This window comes from Rhinopithecus roxellana, chromosome 19 (genome assembly GCF_007565055.1).
Source record: "Rhinopithecus roxellana isolate Shanxi Qingling chromosome 19, ASM756505v1, whole genome shotgun sequence".
Lineage (NCBI taxonomy): Eukaryota > Metazoa > Chordata > Mammalia > Primates > Cercopithecidae > Rhinopithecus > Rhinopithecus roxellana.
Window position 1 is genome coordinate 57,470,441 of NC_044567.1, and position 20,423 is coordinate 57,490,863.

At 35.5% G+C, this 20,423-nt stretch overlaps 1 long non-coding RNA gene across 5 annotated transcripts in view; it reads left to right on the forward strand.

Moving 5' to 3' along the window:
* The window catches only part of LOC104654045, a 136,208-nt gene that overhangs the window by 20,108 nt on the left and 95,677 nt on the right, over positions 1 to 20,423 (forward strand). For 3 of the 5 annotated variants that reach the window (XR_746770.2, XR_004055169.1, XR_746771.2), the window contains exons 3-5: positions 444 to 551; positions 4,154 to 4,217; positions 10,882 to 10,976. This is a non-coding gene — a long non-coding RNA (uncharacterized LOC104654045). Of the gene's footprint in view, positions 1 to 443; positions 552 to 4,153; positions 4,218 to 10,881; positions 11,003 to 20,423 lie in introns of those variants that run through there. The other 2 variants (XR_746769.2, XR_004055168.1) reach the window with 2 other exon arrangements.

The window sequence follows — 20,423 nt, forward strand, 5'->3', positions numbered from 1 at the left end:
ATGGGAAAAATGTGTTCCAGGTTTCAAACAGCTAGTGTAAAAACAAATCCAAAAAAGTTTGTATGTATGTTGAAGATTGTCTATTCAGTTTCTTGTTTGTTTGTTTTTACTCCTGAAAGCTAGTTGGTGTCTTGAAGTCATGAATTGCCTGAGAGTACAATATACCCAGTGCCGGAAATTGTGGCCTGACCTTTAGTTAAGAAAGACTTCCTTCTAGGTCTCTGTCTTACAGAGACCATTCTTTCCATGAGCATTTCTTCGTTATTTTTGAAGTTATCAATTGAAATCACAATTTACTGATTTGTGTGTGAAGTAAGTCTGACACAAAACAGGGAATCATATTTAAGACTACTAAGTCATCTCTTTCTCATTACTTTCTTTTGTTTGATTGTAGAAAAACCTCAATAGAGCCATCTCTCTCTAATACTTATATTTATCTCCAGAGATCCAGCTTGTTCAAAAGGAGACCATTATCTGACTGCCTGAATAGATCCCATTGCAGGAAAAATTGACTGAAATATTGTCAAATGTGTTCCAGCAATAAAATTCAGGTAATAAGGTGAATTTCTAGCTTTCTGTGTCCAGACTCCCCTATATGATTCTAAACAATAGTTGAGGCAGGTCAAGAAGAAGAGGTTAAGAGACATGACGGTAAAGAAAGACCAGGAAGAGGATGAAAGCTTTGTGAGTCTCAGGAACATAAAACTGTCAGTTGTTTGCAGCAAAATTCTCACGACCCCAAAGCTGAACTTTGTGAACAGGCTTGGCATCAAACTCTTGCCTGGAGAAAATAAAGAAGAAAAGAAAGAGACAAAAAAAGAAGACCCTTGCCTTGCATACATATATATACATACACACACACACGCACACACACAAATGCACACACATATGGCATGTGTGCACTGCTTAAATTTGTAAGGACATGTATAACTGGCCCATTGCACATTGGATTACAGAACCTCATTCTACTGACTACAGGGTAAAACCAGTCTTCTTTCATCTGATTTGTGACCTCTCTAACACAGTGCTTCTATATAAGTCTTTCAATATCCTGAGCAGTTTGTATTAGGCTGAATGATAGAATTGTTTGTATTGGTCAATTATTTCTAACTCTGTTTCCTGGAGAGGCTATTTCTACTTTTTTTAGTATTACAAATTTCCTAATATGTGAGGAGGAGGTATGATGTATGATGAAAACCATGAATTTAGGTGTTGATTGGGTTTGAGTTTCAACTCAGCTAACTTTCTCAATTTAAAGTTATTTGATTTTTTTTTGTTTTGCCCTTTAAAACCATGAAAATCGTAGCATGTACCCCTTTTAATTATTGTGAGAACTGAAAGACATGCACACTAACTGATCACACTTACTTAGAAAGTTTAGATTAATGCCTGACCACAGTGAGTCTACAGTAAACATTGGATATAATTATTATTGTTATTAAAATAAATTGTTAATTGAATCAGAGACCTGGAATGAAATGATCCCCAGATATATGCACCTTAACCTTAGCAATCTCTTTTTGAGTACAAAAAGAGAACTTATTTTAATCTATAACAGGAAACATCCCACATTTCCCTCATATGCCTCCATAGTTAGGAATTTTGACCTATTTCTTTGTTTATTACGGTAATGGAAGTTTTCATCAAATGGGCTAGAACTAATTTTCAAACATGATTGCTATGACATCTTTCATAGTTTTTATCACATTATAGGTAAGTGCATTTTACTAATGGTCATACCTAGCAATAAAGAAATAATAGCACTTAATGCAAATGGATAGCTTAAAAATTGGACATTAGATGTGAACCAGAGTCTGACTTTTCATATAAAAGGTTTTATGGATTTTAAATATGACCCAGTGGTTTCTATTTGAATGCTGATTGTGTCCCTCTCTGTTTTTCATAGACATGGTGGGTAAATTCCACAGTAATAAATATCTTGGAAATTTCTGTGTAATAGAATTAGTACAGCTTATCTAGTAACCCACTTGATTATAATATATTTTCTACAATTGATATTATATAGTCCTTTGATGTTTGTTGATATTGGCTTTGATATTTATTAATGTTATCTTCAAAAATTTCATTTATGAGATTCAAACCTTCATCACTTTCTTATTTTCTCAGATGACCTGATAAATCTCTTATGTCTATCATTTTCTAATAATACTTTCTGTCCTACAAAATAACTTTCTTCCAGTCTTACTCTTTTCAATACCTGGTATATTTGTAGGTGCTGCTTAATATTTTCCCTCCTCTCTCATCTCTTGAAACTTACTTTAAATTTTTCTTTTCAATTGCTTTATATTTTTCAACTCTCTAAATGCCCTTATTAATATTTTCTGGGTTTTAGGTTCATTATATGTTAGATTTCAAAATCAGACCACAAGATTTATGTGCCTATTATTTCACATATATTATAGTTTTGTCATCATGAAGTTATCCCTTGATACCCCAGCTTAACTTTGACTTTGTGACAAAATATTGTTCTGCCTTTCTATTTACATGGGTATGCAAATTTCTTACCAAGATTCTGCATCACAGACTTTTGTGTTAGATTTCCAGATACACCAACAAGCCTAATTGAAAAAATGGGCATATGCATATTTACCCTCCTTTTGTTATGTTTTTGCAATTTAGTAGACAACTATCCTTATACTTTTAGCTCGTTAGATCTAGTAGTTGAAGACCTGTGAGGTAAACTCACAAAAGATAGATTAGCAAGGAAAAAAAAAAACATATTTAATTACATATGTATGTACAGGTATTCACATAGAAATGTGTCAAAAGGAAATGGTTAGAATTTAGGGCTCATATACCATCTTAACAAAGGATGATAAATTGTGGAGAAGTAACTATACAAAAGAAGGGAAGGCACCAAACCTCTAGGGAATATAAATTGTGGAAATGTAAGTATGAGGAAAACTAATGGAATATAAGGGTTATTTAGTAAGATGTGTTTTATAGACTCAAGTGCTTTCTCCATTGATAAGAGGAATCTCCACTGACAGAGCTGTCCTCCTCTTTCTGATACAAAAAAGAAAGACATCTTTACAAATGGAAATTTGTGTTATGTTTACAAAGGAAAATTTATGTCCCACTTTTAGACAGAAAGCTGGAGGGCAGAGAGCTTTTTCTGTATTTGCTATTCCTAAATTGCCATCAGCTTAAAATAAGCCTTATCTCAAAGCAGAATATTTTGGGCTAATATACACCAATCTCCATCTGTGTCTGTTTTTCTTTCTTTTTTTCTTTCTTTCCTTCTTTTCTTTCTTTCCTTCTTTTCTTTCTTTCCTTCCCTCTCTCCCTCCCTCCCTCCCTTCCTTCCTTCCTCTCTCTCTCTCTCCCTTTCTTTCTTTCTTTCTTTCTTTCTTTCTTTCTTTCTTTCTTTCTTTCTTTCTTTCTTTCTTTCTTTCTTTCTCTTTCTCTCTCTCTCTCTTTCTTTCTTTCCTCTAAACACTTTAGTTTTGAAGCTTGGCTGCTACCTTCCACATACTTTTGTTTTGTTTTTGTTGTTAATCTTGTACTTACTTTGTCTCACCAGTTCCTGATTTTAAATAATCTACATCGTTTTTCACAAATATAAGCACTGTAAAATGTTTATAAAACATTTTTAAACATTTAACATTTGTAAAATTAAAAACCACCCCCAATTCTGACATCCAGTGATGGTCTTTATTAACATTTTGGTGCATTTTATTTTTGTTGCAGGTATGTATTTCTGTAAGTATGTGTGTATTAACAAAGCTCACTAACACTTTATAATCAAATTCTCTGCTGGTTTCATATCCTCCATTCATCCACTTGCACCTTAAACATCAGCAAACTGACTTGTTCCTGGAACACACTGGTTCACCTTTACGTATGCACCCCATCCCTAAGCCGAATTTTCATTTTACAGTACCAAGGCACCCTTATATTTGCCTTTATATCAAAACACATTTTATATGCATTATAATTTTCTTTCTTGTCCATCTCTTCAGCTACACACAGAGCTTAACAATTTATTTTTGTTGTTGAAATCTGCTGAATAACAAGTTTTTAATAAGTATTTGTTAATCAGACATATGTTTCAAGCATTTTCTATCTCTATCAAAGGAAATGCATCAATCAACACATGTTTACTAACACCTTGTATATACTTCTATGCTAGATGTTGTATATGCTACAAAGAAGATAGTGACTGCTGAATACAGACAAATGGGAGAAGAAAGCAGGTTTGGAATCAGAAGACTTTGCTATTTGCTAATGCCCATTTCGCAATATCATTTAGAAATTTTCATTGTTAGTGGTTTCACAATATGATGTCAATGTTAAATATACTAGTATTAAATATATTTTGACATTAAAGATTTTTATTTAAAATCAAAATAATATTAAAATGTTAGTCTTAACATTTCAAATATTTAATTTAACATTAAAATATTATTGCTACTCTTATTTAATTCATCCAAGTGGCCACAATTTAATGAGTGTAGCATAAAGTATTTGCAGTTCTTACCGTCTTGCTGAAAATGCAAAATGTCGATTTCAGTCTTTGTCTTAAACTCGTAATTAAAACTTAGAGTATACAGTTCAACCCTAAGTCAGTACAAGGTGTGTGCTCACACTTTCTGGAAACTTGGATAGTGCTTCTTATTGCATTGGATCTCTGACAAAACAAAGATGTTGCCTACAAAAAACAACAAAGTTAATGAGACTTTTAAAAAAATGACTATAAACAAAGCAACCATGGCTCTCAAAAATAAAAAGCACGTAATTTTATTTTAAAGTCTTCAAGTTTCATTTTATCTTAAAGTCTTCAAGTTTAGATGGATTACTGAAGCCCAAGGAACTGCCACTCCATAGCTTTTCCTTCAGTCCTATTACTAGGGTCTCCCATAGTCTTAAAGTGTTATTCTACAGTTGGCAAGATCTTTAGGTTGACCCTTCTGTGAACTAGGAGGTCTACAATGAAATTTATATGAATCCTATGAGTTCTAAATTCTGTTTGGCTTTTACAACGTGTAACTCGGCATTCTCACAGATTTTAGTTTCCTTTTACTTATAGCATTTAATCCTCAAAAGTTTATTATATAGATACTGTTTCAGTGAACAGCTATTTAGCACTGTTATTACTATCTTCTGCTTAAGATTGTTTTCAATAATGCAAAACCAAAATTCAAAACCCGTACAAAAAGAGATCATCAGAATGTATTCATACAAATTCTGTTATGTGAGTTAGCGTATTTTTTTTTTTTTGCTTGTTTATGCAACGTCAAACTTTTCCCTCATCCTGTAAAATTCAGCATTCTCTTGTAATTCAGAAATTCTCAGTGATAAAGTTCTGCCTTAATTAGTATTGAGGATTATTTTTTTAAAGGGTGAGAGAGAAAGAGGAGAGTTGAGAGAATAAGCACAGGAAATGATTAGAATAACAACATGACAACTGGAGAGGCATCACACTTCAAATGGACGAATAGGGCACAATAATGGATCCCAAATGTTTTTATTTTTTTTCTTAATTTCTATGTTTCCATAAGAAATCTAGAGAATAGTTTAAGCTGAAGCCTTATCACTAGAGCCAAAAAATAATAAACACAAAAAAACTCTTTAAGAAGTAATAAAATATAAGAAAACAATATTTTAAAAATTTAAGTGTTAATAAAACATTTCTTTTTTTTTTTGGTTATTACCTACTTATTGTTTGTGATTATTTTACTTAGTACCCTGTGATTTCCTCCCTCTTTGCTTTGCCTGTCTTACAGATACTTTTAAGAACTCCCATTATTTGATAAGTAGTATCAAAATTCTTTTTGATAGGTTAGGGTCTAATTATATATGTAGATGGCCAGAATCAAAGCAGAATAAATGTTTATTTGTTTGTTTTATGTTTTTTTTTTTTTTTTTGAGACAGTGTCTCACTGTGTCACCCAGGCTGGAGTGCACTGGTGCAGTCTTGACTCACTGCAACCTCCGCCTCCCAGACTGAAGCCATCCTACCACCTCAGCCTCCCGAGTACCTGGGACCACAGGCACATACCACTATGGCCAGCTAATTTGTTTTGTATTTTCTTTTTAAGAGATAGGGTTTCACCACGTTGCCTAGGTTGGTCTTGAACTCTTGTACTCAAGAGATCCACCCACCTGGGTCTCCCAAAGCTCTGGGATTACAGGCATAAGCCACCACACCTGATAAAGAAGAATAAATTTTCAAAATGTTTACTTTCATTTGTCGTTTCAAATATAAGAAAATAGTCTTATGATTATACAATGTAATATTAATAACATTCAATTTCTTATGGCATTATTTACTTATACATGGTCATTTACTACAATCACAACTTTACTAATATAATTATTTATATTTATGATACTTTTTAATAGTATATTGATAAAATAGTTAACATTTCTTGAGTGTTTACCATGTACCAATTATGATAAAGGAATTATCAAAAAATTATTTATTTTAATATTTAATATCATTATAAGGCAATTACTATTATCCCAATTATAGAAAAAAATGAGGATCAGAGAGGATAGATAACTTGTCCAAGATCTTGTAGTAGTGAGATTATAAGTCTAGCTATCCATGTAAAAACTATGCTATGTCATATCTAAAAGCCTATGTAGCAGACAGGATAGACATATGATAATCATTTTGCAAATACAGATGCAAAACCTTATGTTCTCATTACTCAACTTGCTCATAAACACTCAGCAAGCTATTTGAAAAGACTTAAAGTGTGAGGGTATTTTGTTGTTGTTAAACTTTTACTTTTGATTCAGGGGTATCTGTGAAGTTTTTTTATGTAGGTAAACTCATGTCATAGAGGTTTGTTGTATAGATTATTTCATCCCCCAGGTATTAAGCCTAGTACACAACAGTTATTTTTTCTGCTCTTCTCCATCCTCCTATCCTTCACCCTTAAGTAGACCCCGGTGTGTGTTGTTTCCTTCTTTGTGTTCGTGAGTTCCCATCATTTAGTTTCCACTTATAAGTGAGAACATGCAGTATTTGATTTTCTGTTCCTGCATTAGTTTGCTAAGGATAATAGCCACCAGTTCCATCAATGTTCCTGTAAAAGACATGATTGCATTCTTTTTTATGGCTGCATAGTATTTCATGGTGTATATGGACCACATTTTATTTATACAATCTGTGATTGATGGGCATTTGAATTGATTCCATGTTTTTGCTATTATGAATAGTGCTGCAGTGAACATACACATGTATGTGTTTTTATGGTATAATGATTTACATTCCTCTGGGTTTATACCCTGTAATGGGATTCCTGGGTTGAATGTTGGTTCTGCTTTTGGCAGTTTGAGGAATCACCATACTGCTTTCCACAATGGTTGAACTACTTTGCACTCCAGGTAACAGTGTATAAGCATTCTCTTTTCTCCACAACCTCACCAACATGTTTTTTTTTTTACTTTTTAATAATAGTTATTCTGACTGGCATGAGATGGTATCTCACTGTGGTTTTGATTTGCATTTCTCTAATGATCAGTGATACTGAACTTTTTTTCGTATGCTTGGTGACTGCATGTATGTCTTTTTTTGTCTAGTGAGCTTTCTCACTTCATCACAATATTTTTTAATTTAGATTTTCTCATTTCAATTTCTTACCACTTTTTAGACATAGATGCATTCTTTATATTTCATCTGTCTTTAGATGAATATTAATTCACAATTTGATACTAGATCCTCCTTTAATTTTTTGTTCATGATTTGTCTGTCCAGAGTAAAAAACTATAAAAAAGTGGCAAAATATAGAAACCAATGGTTTTCAGGCATTGGATAATAGGAAATTCAAGTCTACAATTTTTTTTTTTTTTTTTTTTTTTTTTTTTGTGGCAGGGTCTTGCTCTGTCGCCCAGGCTGGAGTGCAGTGACGCAACCTTGGCTCACTTCACCTCTACCTACCGGGTTCAAGCAATTCTCCTACCTCAGCCTCCCAAGTAGCTTGGACTACAGATGTGTGCCACCATGCCCAGCTCATTTTTGTATTTTTAGTAGAGACGGGATTTCGCCATATTGGCTAGGCTGGTCTCGATCTCCTGACCTCAGGTGATCCGCCCCCCCTTGGCCTCCCAAAGTTCAGGGATTACAGGTGTGTGTCACCACACCCAGCCTCCAATTCTTAAGAGAAGGTAAACATATTCCCTGGCTTTCTGCCTGGGGATATGTTCATACCTCAAGGCAGATCAAATCAGAGCTCAAGTAGTGAAGCAATACCTCTGAGCTGCTAAGGCAAATATGAGTTCCAGGCCACTAAAACAGCTGAAATTTGCTGAGCAGGATCCCAGAAAATAGGGGCTACATAGAGTAAAGTACCCAGAAGTCTGCATGAGAAGTTACCATGGGGTCTTGACTGAGAGAAGTTGTACAGGCATAGGATAAACAACCGAGACAGCAGAAGTTTTTTCTTACAGAGATGATGGCAGAATCATGATACCAAAGGCCTTTTAAGTGTGGATGATAGAATTTTGGTCCAGGAAGAGCAGAGAAACCTCTCTAATAAACTAATATATTCAAGTGAGATCCAAGAAAATTAACAACATATTAATAAAGATTACATTCTAAAATAAAGGCCACATCCTAAGTATCAACTCAAAATTGAAATCATTATGTCATAAAAAATAATAAAATCAAGCTTCACAATGACAGGAGGATCTGCCCATAATTGAACATGTTGTCAAGAAAGAAAGTTGGCACAATCCAGATGTCTTATAACACATCACTATAATGTCCAGAATAAGATACAAATTACTAGGCATGCGGAAAAAAAAAAAAAAACACACACACACAGTGAAAATGTGACTTTTTAAAAAAACAATCAATACAAATAGATCATGCAATATTCCAGATGTTGTAATCAACTGATAGAGCCATTTAAATTTCAAGGGCCTAAAGGAAAAAAAAAGTAACAGTGAGTGAACAGATGAGAAATCTCAATAGAGAAATTAAAACTAAAAAACTAAACTGAAATTACAGAACTGAAGAGTCCAATATCTAAAACAAAACAAAACAAACAAAAAAAAATCACTTACTGGGTTAAAGCGCAGTTTAGACATTGATTACAAAAAAAGGTTAGTCAACTTAAAAACAGATCAACACAAGATATATATTCTAAAAAAATAGAGAGAAAAAGATTGAAAGAAAATTAGGAGAACTTACTCCTTTTGTCTAACTGAAACTGGCGAATATAGTTAGTAACAATGTAACGTATTAAAAAATTGCTGAGAGTAGATTTTTAAGGTTTACCACAAAAAACATGAGTATGTTTGGTGCTGCATGTGTTAATTAGCTTGGTTTAATTATTCCACTGTGTGTGTGTGTGTCAAAAGATCACAGTGTGCCACATAAATATATACAGTTATTATTTGTTACAATTATTAAAATATACATAACTTTAAAAAGCAATTAAAAAGAAAAATAAATAAAATTAACAGAGCCTCAGTGACCTATGCAAAAATGTGAAGTGGTCTAACACACACGCAACTGTGTGTTAGGAAGGAGAAAATGAAGGTGCAGAAAGCATTTTTTTGAAGAAATTCCTACTCTTGTAAAAGCAAAAAAAAAAAAAAAAAAAAAAAAAATCACCTTTCATATCCAAGGAGCTCAATAAATGTCAGTAAGAATAAATTAAAAAAAAAACCTATATCTAGGCATATCAAAATCATGCTGCTATCATAAAAAGCTAAGATGAGACATTTTATCATGTGCCAAAGGCAAAAACAAAACAAAACAGATGACAATTCAGGGAACGATTATATAAAAACAGTTGACTTCTTATCAGTAGTAATGGATGCTAGAAAACAATCAAACAATAAATGTGAAATAGCAGAAGAAAAACAGCCGTTGACCTAGACTTCTGTACTCAGTGAAAATATCCTTCACAAATGATGGAGATGCGAAGGCAATGCCAGTCACACAAAAGCTGAGAGAATGGTCATCAGCATTATAAGGATGCTGGAAAAAGTTCTTTAGGCTGAAGGAAAGTATTACTTGATGGGAATAGTTTCCAGGAAAAGAAACTGTCCTCAAAAACATATAATCTAGTACAGCATTGTTCATCAAACAATGACCTTGGGGCTCAGTCCAGCTCACTGACTGCATTGTAAAGTTTTATTGGAACACAGTCATGTCTATACATTTATATATTATCTATGACTACTATGGTCCTACGATTGCAAATTGAGTTTCAACAGAGATCATATTTCACCCTTTACAGAAGGAAAAATTGCTAAGTCTTATTGTAGGAGATAAAAAAGCAGACATGATAAAACATAACAAGACTAATGTATAATCGTGTGTAGCACAAATGTGTGCATTGAGAAAATTCAGATATCTCTTTAAACAAGCAAAAAAAAGAGCTACTTGGAAATTTTCACTGGTTGGATGAGAGATTAGAAAAGTGAAAATTTATGAATGTTGACTAAATAGCCACTGCCTAGAGCCTTTCATTCACCAGAACAGAATAATGGAAAATGATTCTTTGATACTATCCAGTGTTAAATTCAAGAAGTGGCATTAAAAGTACGATTCTATTGATTGTATCAGATTTTCAAATTTACTGCAAGGAACACTAAATTTTGAATTAGGTACCCCATTTTTATGCACAATAAGTAAATACATAAAGGATTTATGGATGATTTATCCTGGGCTCAATTTTTATAAGGCTTACTTCCGTAAGGTATAAGTTTCTAAAAATCCTTTCACGGATTGGCGATTTGTTGCCAGATTTGTCTGGCTATTAGATTGTAACAGCGCAGGTGGGAATTTAGGGAAATAAACAGTACTCATAAGGACCTGTTGATTAATTTGAGCTCAGCCTTTCCATCCCTAATATTCTCTTTCCTTTCTCTCTCTGCACATCTGTGACACTGGAGTTTGGCCCAGAGGAAGAACACACAGTGGAGATAAAGAGATGTGTGCCAAGAAAGGCGAATATTCAGATCAGATGGGATGCAGATGAACATCTGTGGTGAGAAAAAAAAAAAAAAACAACCAGGAAAAAAAAAAGCCAACGATGGATACTCTCCCAACGTTGAAATAACTGTACAGAATTCTACCCCTACAAAATCTCTTTTTTTATATTGAGTTTTTCACTTAAAGAAATAGTGTTTCTGTACTGTACTTAAAGGTTATTTGCCTGCTCCTCTGCAGGTGTGTGTGTGTGTGTGTGTGTGTGTGTGTGTGTGTGTGTGTGTGTGTTTCTTTTTTCAGTTTACCAATTCAAAGGCACAGGCCAACCTCTTATTATTTGTGTCCATATTTAAAGTGGGCTTGACAGTCAGATTTTTGCACTGACAGGCACACAATAAAAATCATGTACTGTTACTAGTTTTCTAGGCAGAATTATTTCATAACAATTATCTTCAAATCTCCAATGTTCTGTGTGCTCAAAACCAATTGTCTTTATTTTAATAATTAAGCCGAAGTGACAGTGGCTGACAGCTGCAATTGGTTTCATTTGTGAGGCAGGCACTGCTTTCAGTATCACCATGGAATCCTTCTGGCTCAGTGTCAGAATATTTAAGCCATTGAATGTAACCAAATTTGCAGTCAGACAAGGTGCACATTTTCAGGCAAACCCACATTTTGTGTGTGTGTAACATCATGCATTTTCTCACCAACTCTCAATAGCTTTAGCAAGATTTTTAAAGTATGAATCTACAAAATATTTAACAGATGAAAAGGGGATTTTTTAATGAAACTGCTTTGTTCCCTTTTTGTGCTATTAATCCAAGAGTTGGTCAAAATTTTCTGTAAAGGGCCAGACAGTAAATATTTTTGGCTTTGCAGGCCATATGGTCTCTGTTGCCATGACTGAGTTCTGTCCATGGAGTTTGGAAGCAGCCGTAGACAATATGTAAATGAATAGGTGTAGCTTCCGTCCAATAAAGCCATATTTACAAAAACTGGCTGCAGGGAAGATTTGGTTCATGGTCTGCTTTAAAAACCATTCAACATACTTTATTTTTAAAATAATGCACACTATTTTAAGTTGTTATTCTCTTCCTGATTATTAAAACTGCAAAGCACTTCTAGAGATGGAGAAGGAGTGATGATAGTTTAAAAACAAAAGATTTGAGATTATTTAGTATTTGAACAATACAAAATGTATTTTCTATAAATATAACGTGATATTTACATGACATATAACAAATTACTTCCCTGTAGATTTTCTCATTCATTTCAGTAACAACCTGGTTAGTTAGGGTGACAGGTTTGATTCCTCAGCCCCATGAAGCTTAAAACAGGTTAAGTGGCTTTCCCAATGTTATAATGGCTAAGTGCAAAATCAGAATTTTACCTTTTCCATTTGGATTCTAAAGCTTTTATTTGGGGCAGCAGAGCATTTAGGGACCTGATACTTGGTGGTAATTTTGATTCTACAGAAACGGTCTTAATTCACTCCTTGATGTGCAATTACTGTTAGAAGTGGCAAAGAAAATAAATACCTATCATGTTATTAAATTAATGGAGAGAGAAAGACTGGATAATTTAAGAAAAAAAAAAGCCTAAAATACTCAGTATTTCTCAGTCCAAATTATAAAGGTAATTTTCTCAGTGATCCACGTGCTTCCCCCATGGGAACAACACCTTAGTAGCCTTTTATGCAGAACTCCTGAAATTCAAAGAACGACTCTATGATTCACTCCTGGCTGACTGGCATTAATTAAATCCATTATGTATGTTTTTGGCTTCTGTGCAATATATTCTTTTTTTTTTTTTTTTTTTTTTTTGGTCCTCAGACAGAGTCTCGCTCTATCACCCAGGCTGGAGTGCAGTGGCACGATCTCGGCTCACTGCATCCTCTGCCTCCCGGATTCAAGTGATTCTCTTGTCTCAGTCTCCTGAGTAGCTGGGACTACAGGCGCTTGCCATCATGTCTGGCTAATTTTTTGTATTTTTAGTAGAGACGAGGTTTCACTGTGTTAGCAAGGATGGTCTTGATCTCCTGACCTCATGATCCGCCCGCCTTGGCCCCCCAAAGTGCTGGGATTATAGACGTGAGCCACCGTGCCTAGCCCTGTGCAATTTTATTGTTAAAATTTTTATTACGGTAAAAAGCTAAAAGGAGAGACAAACTATAGCATTAAGAATTTGGGTATAGACAGGGAGTTAGGAGCACAGGAAACCATGCTCATGGAGCGTGTCCATAGCTCTCCTGTCCACCTAAGAACTAACCAGCTTACAATATTACCATCTAACTTTCATCTATATTGATTTTTTTTTTTTTTCAACAAGAGCAAAATGTTTTGGAAAAACTGCCTCGAGTATCTTCTCTACGTTTGTCTTTGATCACAGGGTTTACAATTTCCATTCTTTAACAATACTTTTTCTGAAATGGCTCTTTTAGAAAAAGACAAGTTAAACTATTTTACAGTTGTATGTATATAAAATCTGAGAATATTGGTCATTTATGATGGCTCTGGTGATGCTAAAATTACGTACATATTAAGATTGCAGCCTGGGCGACAGAGCAAAACTCCGTCTAAAACAAACAAACAAAAACAAAAAGATTAAAGCAGCTCTTTAACATAAAGCTGGGTGGATATGACTTGTATGAAAAAGTATAGACAGTGGGCACAGCTGGTCACACACTACAAAGATAGTGTTGCTGATACGTAAAATGAAATGGCAATATGACAAATACAAGCAGGCTGGGCGTGGTGGCTCATGCCTGTAATCCCAGCACTTTGGAAGGCTGAGGCAGGTGGGTCATCTGAGTTCAGGAGTTCGAGACCAGCCTGGCCTGCCTGGCCAACATGGTGAAACCCCGTCTCTACTAAATATACAAAAAATTAGCTGGGCATGGTGGCAGGTGCCTGTGATCCCAGCTACTCGGGAGGTTGAGGCAGGAGAATCGCTTGAACCCGGGAGGCAGAGGTTGCAGTGAGCCAAGATTGCACCACTGCACTCCAGCCCGGGCAACAAGAGCAAAACTCCATCTCCAAAAAAACTCAAAAACAAACAAACAATAAAAGACAAATACAGGGATCTATTTTCCTCTACAAACAGACATCAAGGGTGAGAGGTGGGACTGAGAGATGGGTAGAAATTTTAGAGTGACCACATTTCCTCACATATCCAGGTAGAGGTAAAGTCACTATCTTAGTGGCTGTAAAAAAAAAAAAAAAAAAAAAAAAAAAAAAATTCAAGGAAATAGTTTTCACTTATAACCTACTTAAGTACGGTTGGTAGCACCTTAACTGGAGTCACTGACAAGCTCATCTATTGAGAAGTATAAAAGTGGCCATGGTGACACGGTTTCTGAGTCTTTACAAGGACATGCATTATTTTTGCATCATTTTATTACTATCAAAAGGTAATGGAAATAGTGTGTGGAAAACAGTCGTATTTGAGTTTTATCTTCTTTCATTTATGATTGAACTCTTATCAGCAAGAGGCCAAAAGAAAATTGCAAGTGTCATCACTGTAGAACAAATCCAACAAAAAGACTTCTGAGGCTTCTTTAAATTATTTGCAAAGACTGGGGCCTATAGCTAGGCTCATCAGTATTAGGTAAGTCAGTGCTGGCAAGGACCATGAAATCATCCTGAGTAAATACCAACACAAGTTCCAATAACTGTGGGTATGGTGTGGGGGCGAGCTACTGGGGCCAGTACAGGGGGACACAGTGAGCACTGAGAAAGTTCTTTAACAAAAGGCTGTCAGATATGATTTACTGAGTTGGCCTCCATTGGGCAAGCCTCACTGAGCACTCTGAATTCGAGCTTTCCACACTGGCAGACTTTTCCATAATCCAACAAAGACATAGAGTTATAGGCAGTTCATAAAAGTGATGTCTTTTGTTTAGTCCTAACAGGGTCTCTCAACGGGGGAGACAGAATCAATGAAGTGCTAAATATAATATGAAATCAATTTCCCTTCTCACATCACCCTGAGGATAAGAAAAGATTCTTGTTTTCCTGGGGCTGCTAGAAACCCCAATGTCTTCCGGGTGGTTGGAAGAGAAGACCAAGAGAATTTAAGAATATTTTTAGCTTAATTAGTTTAGGCACTTCATTTTGAGACAGATTTAGTGCATGTTTCATCTGTTTAAAGAATCACAGGAGTCTAAGTAAGATCGTTTCTCCAGATAGAGGGTGAAGTAGTTTGAGAAGAGGGTTATGCTTAATGAGATCCACTTTCAGAGAAAAATGGTATTAGTGGTTGAAGAAAGAGAATGCTAAATTATGAGCCAGGACCAACCCTAATAACTTAGAAAAATTGCTGAACATGATGATGTAACTATTTGGGTAACTCTGTGTCATAGTAAAGATTCATGGCAGACAGTTTAAGCTGAACTTGTTTATAAGCCATGCTATGTCTAGGGATATGAGCATATTTCATGTGTAACTACTGTGTAACTATGAGGATGTTGGTAAACATAGATAACATATAAAGCATTTTATTATTTTCCTTGATAGACTATCTCATAGAAATGAGGATCAGTTACTTACAGGAGACTGCTGAGGTATGAAAGCTACATCTTATTTTGGTATGATAGAGAATGTTATTTAAATTACACACTTAGGCACTCTGGATTCCTCTATAATGTATTTTCCAGCCCTGTGACTCTGAAAAAATATATATATATATATAAATATATACACATATAAATATATATATAAATATATATATCCCTATATTTCTTTTAAAATGTTTTCTTGCTGTAACTAATCTGTAACTAGTCTGTACCAGTCCATCTGAAGTTATTTGTGACATTAGGTATTTTTCCAATTTTCTTCAAGTAATAGCTTATTCAATAGGTATTTTTCCAATTTTCTTCAAGTAATAGCTTATTCAATAGTATAGAATAATGTCATTTTTACTTTTATTTTATTAGACAGAGCCTGACACTGTTGCTCAGGCTGCAGTGCAGTGGAGCAATCTCAGCTCACTGCAAACTCCACCTCCCAGGCTCAAGTGATCCTTCTACCCCAGCCTCCCGAGTAGCCAGGACCCACAGGCGCACTCCACCACACTCGCCTAATTTTTTGTATTTTTTGTAGAAACAGGGTTTCACCATGTTGTACAGGCTGTTCTCTATTTCCTGAGCTCAAGCAATCCACCCACCTGGGCCTCCCACAGTGCTGGGATTGGCGTCAGCCACCATGCCTGGCCTCATCCTTTTTTTTGAAACTTACACTACAGATAGGTAATTCTTAAAATTGAGAAAGAATACCTGAGTATCAGAGTATTGATTTAATACCTCTATAAAAAAGATGTCAAGATGAAATTAGATATGAAAAAGATTTATTGGAGAAACACCTTTGATGGAGAAAATGAAGAGAGACTAGAAGTTGGCAGACACAGGTCTGACATCTGTGAAAGGAGAGAGGGAAGGAAGAAGGGTATGGTGGGAAAGCTTATGCAGCTCTGAGAAAATCTCAGCCAGGCTAATGAGGATCCCCAGAGAAAAAATGGCCTGTAAGTGGAGTCCTGCATTTAAAAAGAATGGCTCAGCTCTGGCACCCTCACTGTGTACACTAGTAGCCACATTGTGCTTAGGGACAGAGGGAGTATGGCTTACATTCCCAAGATGAGGCAGCTGGAGGCCACTGGCCTCCTATAATCCTGTCAGCAGACCCTCTCTTGAGGGATAGTCTGAGCCTCGTATTCTCGTGGTGACCACAACTTGGAAATCTCATATGTAGAGTATCATGGAATATCAATATCCTAAAAATAAAAAACATAAAATGAAACTACACGTGTAATCATATCACAAGTCTGATTTCAACAATTGTGACTCAAACATACATGACAGGTACAGACTATTCAAGGTTAACTCATGAAAAACTCTAAAACTAAAATAATTTTACCTGTGAATTATTTTTCTTAGCTTTGGAAAGACTGTTAATTTCAGCATCAGCAGCAACAATCTTTGGATCATCTCCAAGCATATTCGAGTTCAGTGGGGTCGCACTTCCAGAAACAGTAGTATAGGTTACAAGTGTCATTTCTAACAATAAAAGGGTAATTCTTGTGTTTTAATGGTGAAATATATTATCTGCCCACTAGTAGTGCTCAAGAGGAACAATGCAGGATAAAAATATAATATGTCTTCACCACCTCTTTCTTCCTCCTTTACCTGCCAATATTCTTTTAGCTGTCTAAATTCCCCAAAGTTGCTTTGAATTTTGTGCTGCTCCCAACTGTGAAGGAATCAGCAGAGCAAAACATATTGGAGTGAATAAAACTTTCTCCAAACATTTCCCTCCTTTGGACTCTACAGTCCCATCTTATGGTTCCATTCATTGACAGTTTTTTTCTCTGCGGAGACCCAGATGAATGCCTTGCAGACATAATGTGTATTAAGTAAATTCTGAAAGAAAAGAGAACTTTCCAGCTTATCTCCTATATTGAGAGATTTTTTAAAAAATAAGGGCACACAACAAAGGTAGGGTAACATGCACTCCAGGTGCCCTTCTCAGCCTGGGAGAGATCATGTGCTTCATGAAGCAACAGACTCATATCTCAGATTTATTTAGGATATTGTCTGAGCCCAAATGATATTCCCTCCCCAGGTATACTTGCCATGCTCACTTTTCATAAAAGAGAATTTGTTCAGGTCCATTTGTCCAATGCAATGCTGAGTTTTAGGCTGTGTCATTGCAGAGGTGGTTGTGCTACCACATGCCTGACCTATTTATCCTTTCTGTGGCTTGAGCATCATTCCCTGGACAAATGAATGGCAGCTATGCTAGCAGGGTTTATTTTCTCATAGCACTCATGGCATGAGTCAGAGCTGCTTTGTACATAAAGAACCTCTTGGGGCTGCTTTCCACAGAAGAGGCCAATTAGAATTTTATGGACTCTCCAGTACAAGTGTTAATGTTTGATAAAACCTAACTATGTTGCTCCTTGCACTTAACTGCATTTAACCATTGTTTCAGTGCCTATTACTAAAAGAGCTATGCCTGCATTACGGTCACAGTGCTCATATTTGCTTCAAATCATACTGCATGTTCTTCTTTAGCAAAAGTCCAAGCTTGCTCATCAACCGCTGGCTCTAGGCCCTGGACTAATCATTGCATTTTTTGTTACTTAAGTGAACTTTATCTTCTGATCTTGTCATGGACTTTAACTTCTGTTTCTAGTTCATGATCATGATTTTTTTTTTTTTAATGACAACTTGGCTCTAAATTCAGGTTGCTGCATGATTACTTAGGACACCAAATTCTTTGCAGCTCATATGTAGCTCAGCACCATGAACAAGTAAGGGTGTAAGGCTGTGTCTGCCAATAACAGGAGCCCAATAAAGTTAATTGTTTCTCCGTTAGGCACTTTGCTAGTGCCCTGAACACATGGAACCGATTATCTGGCACTGCAATGTTGTTAAATAAAATGTGCAAAAAAGAAAATACAATTATTGCTAAAGTAAAAACATACCACAAGGGGTTATTAAAAAACCAAGATGTTTTACATTTTAAGGATGTTTCGCTGCTACATGTGTGTGTTTGGTGAAAAACGATTAGCTCCAAGACACTGCCGTGCCAGTGTTAAATTTTTCCTTCTGCTTCATTGTCTTGCAGTCGCCTGAAATAAATGGAAGCAGACTTTTTCATTCTGAAGGAAAAGAATGTTTTTTTTTTTTTTTTTAAATAAAGGCATGTTTAGGCAATGCTGGAATGTAGCCTACTCACGTAAAACATGCATCTTATACTCTAACTGGGATGTTTCTTCAATTTAAGAACATATTTAGTTCTATCAGCCCTATGGACAGGTCTGAATTGCTTATGAGCTCTGTTTATCCATGAGAGAATATCATCACCTAAACTCACTGCATCTGGCGTAGAATAGCAGTTACTTTGGTAGGATCGAATTCTTAAAATCCAGCTATAATTCTCTTTTAGTTATGCTTCAGAAAGCCATGGGGGCTTAATAAATACAATGTGTTTATAAGATAAAGAGTCATCATCAGCTTCCACTTAGCTTCAAAGGTTTTCCATTTCTCACCAACGCTTTACAATTGCATCCCGTTGCCTACCTGTAAGGCACACATTGGCCATTTTTTATTTTAAATTATTTTTCCCATATTTCAAATAACTGTGATCATAATATATTTAGCTGATACCCACTAGAGGTTATTCAAGAATGCTTTGTTAGACATTTTTGGGTGTGCACATGCCCTATACGGAATCAAACAGTATTTATTTCAGTAAAACACATTATGAGCCATTTGACCTTAGAGATGAATTCATATACGAGGCTAAAATACCCTGAGGGTGAGAAAAATAAAAAGACATTTTATATTTTGTTATCTAGGTCTTCAGATTTTTAAGAAAACTTTTTTTTTCTTTTCTCTAAAGTACCAAAGCACAATAATAACATACCAAGAAAGCAGATCTGGAAAAAAAACAAAAAACAAACAAAAAAAACAGATTTAGAATCTGGCTGTTAATTAAGACATGTCTTCCTTGCTTATCAAAGATTCACCCATTAGCACTTCGCAACATCACATTACTTGATTTTACCCAGTTTTACCTCTCTTGGTATGAATAATCAGAATAATCTGTTAGAGACGTGACTGGAATTTTCAAACTAGAATGTTTGACATTCAAAATTGTCATTGCATGTTCATTACAAGTGGATGCTAGTCAAATACAACAACATCTGATACATTCTTAAAATAATAATTTCAACTGATTATTAGGTCTTTATTTTGCTTATTCTGTAGCCTTTATTTTTAACGTGTTAAAAGAATGATCAGGCTGGCAGAACCTGATAAATGAACAGAAACAGGGAATTTTTTTCCAGTGGACAGAATCAGGGGGTTAAATCCTCGTAGATTAAAGACGTTCTTCTTTGGAGCAGAACTACAAAGCACGCTGGCTACAAAGAACTAGAGAAGCAGAAATGCTTCCTTTTTCCATATTTTAGTGGAGCTTGGCAAGCTCTGCGCTTTTTTTTCATTCTCAAAGTCACTGAGATGTGATCACATTCCCATCACAATTTTAAGGACTTTCAAGACCTGAGGCTTAATTAATTCGTTAATATTAATCCCATGCCATTCTTTTTATTTAGTCCTCAGGGAATATCTGATGAGAGAAAAGTCAGCATTGACCAAGTCAGAAGGAAGCAACAGCACATTGAGAAACTGGGTTGACTAAGAGTGAATAGTTGCACTGGAAACACTGTCATTTCCTTCTCAACTTCAATGTCAGACAGAGCATTCATGAGAGAAATAAAATGTAGAGCCTCGCTATGACTTTAGGTTATTCAAAAGACTATGCTTACAGTCGGCCAGGAGTGGTGGCTCACGTCTGTAATCCCAGCACTTTAGGAGGCCGAGGTGGGTGGATCACGTGAGGTCAAGAGTTTGAGAGCAGCATGGCCAACATGATGAAACCCCATCTCTCCTAAAAACACAAAAACTAGCCGGGCATGGTGGCGGGTTCCTGAAATCCCAGTTACT